This window comes from Penaeus japonicus, unplaced genomic scaffold (assembly GCF_977035675.1).
Source record: "Penaeus japonicus unplaced genomic scaffold, GWHDUDI00000001_assembly GWHDUDI00000021, whole genome shotgun sequence".
NCBI classification, from domain to species: Eukaryota; Metazoa; Arthropoda; class Malacostraca; order Decapoda; family Penaeidae; genus Penaeus; species Penaeus japonicus.
In genome coordinates, this window is record NW_028234423.1 from 27,439,024 (window position 1) to 27,441,523 (window position 2,500).

The following is a 2,500-nucleotide window of genomic DNA, read 5'->3' on the forward strand; positions in this document are numbered from 1 at the left end:
ACACACACACACACACACACACACACACACACACACACATACACACACACATACACACACACACACACACACACACACTCATGGACACGGACACACACACACGCACACGCACACGCACACACACGGACACACACAGATTGAGAGATGATTGAGAAAAAATTAAGAAGAGAGAGAGAGAAGAGAATGAGAGGGGAGGGGAGAGAGAGAAGAGAAAGAGAGGGGAGGGGAGAGAGAGAAGAGAAGAGAAAGGGAGGGGAGAGAGAGAAGAGAAGAGAAAGAGAGGGGAGGGGAGAGAGAGAAGAGAAGAGAAAGAGAGGGGAGGGGAGGGGAGGGGAGAGAGAGAAGAGAAAGAGAGGGGAGGGGAGAGAGAAGAAGAGAAAGAGAGGGGAGGGGAGAGAGAAGAGAAAGAGAGGGGAGGGGAGAGAGGAGAGAAAGAAGAGAAGGGAGGGGAGATTGAGAAGGAAGAGAAAGGAGGGGAGGGGAGGGGAGAGAGAGAGAGAGAGAGAGAGAAGGCAGAGAGGGGAGAGAAGAGAGAAAGAAGAGAGGGGAGGGGGGAGAGAGAGAGAAGAAAGAGTGGGGAGGGGAGAGAGAGAGAGAAGGAAGAGAGGGGAGGGGAGAGAGAGAGAGAAGGAAGAGAGGGGAGGGGAGAGAGAGAGAGAGAGAGAGGGGAGGGGAGAGAGAGAGAGAGAGAGAGAGGGGAGGGGAGAGAGAAAGAGAGAGAGGGGAGGGGAGAGAGAGAGAGAGAGAGGGGAGGGGAGAGAGAGAGAGAAAGAGAGGGGAGGAGAGGGGAGGGGAGAGAGAAGGAAGAGAGGGGGGGAGGAGAGAGAGAGAGAGAAGGAAGAGAGGGGGGGAGGAGAGAGAGAGAGAGAGAAGGAAGAGAGGGGGGGAGGAGAGAGAGAGAATGAAGAGAGGGGGAGGAGAGAGAGAGAGAGAGAGAAGGAAGAAAGGAGAGTAGAGAGAGAGAAAAGGAAAAGAGGGGAGGGGAGGGGAGAGAGAGGGAAGAGTGGGAAGGGAAGAGAGAGAGAGAGAGAGAGAAGAAAGAGTGGGGAGGGGGGAGAGAGAGAGAGAGAGAGAAAGAAGAAATTGAGGGGAGGGGAGAGATAGAAAGAAAGGGGAGGGGGGAGAGAGAGAAAGAAAGGGGAGAGGAGGAGAGAGAGAAAAGAAAGGGGAGAGGGAGGGAGGGGAGGGGAGAGAGAGAGAAAGGGAGGGAGGGGAGGAGAGAGAGAGAAAGGGAGGAAGGGGAGGAGAGAGAGAGAAAGAGGAGGGGAGGGGAGAGAGAAAGGGGAGGGGAGAGAAAGAAAGGGGAGGGGAGAGGAGAGGAGAGGAGAGAAGAGAAGAGAGGAGAGGAGAGGAGAGAAAGGAAGAGAAGAGAGAGAAAGGAAGAGAAGAGAGAGAAAGGAAGAGAAGAGAGAGAAAGGAAGAAAAGAGAGAAAGAAAGAAGAGAAAAGAGGGAGAGAAAGAGAAGAGAAAAGAGGGAGAGAAAGAGAAGAGAAAAGAGGGAGAGAAAGAGAAGAGAAAAGAGGGAGAGAAAGAGAAGAGAAAAGAGGGAGAGGGAGAGAAAGAGAAGAGGGGAGAGGGAGAGGGAGAGGGAGAGGGAGAGGGAGAGAAGAAATTGAGGGGAGGGGAGAGATAGAAAGAAAGGGTAGGGGGGAGAGAGAGAAAGAAAGGGGAGAGGAGGAGAGAGAGAAAAGAAAGGGGAGAGGGAGGGAGGGGAGGGGAGAGAGAGAGAAAGGGAGGGAGGGGAGGAGAGAGAGAGAGAGAGAGAGAGAGAGAGAGAGAGAGAGAGTGAGAGGAAAGAGGAGATTAGAGAGAGGAGGAGAGGAGAGGAGAGGAGAGGAGAGGCGAGAGAGAAAAGAAAAAGGAGAGGAGAGAGAAAAGAGAAAGGAGATGAGGGGAGAGGAGATTTTCTCATATTGCATACATTATCACAAACATAATTGTTTACAATGTCTGTTTTCCCAACAGGTGATGCAGAATTTATTTCAACTATAAGTTTATTGATGCTTTTAGTAGGAATGTTTTAATACAAGTTAACAATGAGTAGTTTATTTCATCTCAAGACAGTCATACATGGCACTTAAATGATATGTTAAATAAATTAGTTACATTGTAATATGACATTCAACATAATCACACAAGTAAAACATGTGGCACAAGTATGGATTCCACAGCAGTACTGTAAAACAAGAAAATATTTCAAGCAAGTATGCCACTGGCTGGTCAGGATATAAATACATTTGTCCTACATCTAAACTGCTTTGAAATGCAATGCATATGCATCGCCATTGTTATCACTTGTACAACCATTCAGTTTAGCACCAAAACTGTACTGGAACAAGCCTTATGTGTTGAAGAAAGGTAACTCAATGCAAAAATATTTCATTTTGTGTAAATGTGTATTCATTAGGTATTTGTGCTAAACTGTAGATCTATGTTTCATTTTTTTCCTCTACACACAGGAAGATTTGGGCTAAACCAGCAACAAACATAAAGCAAAACT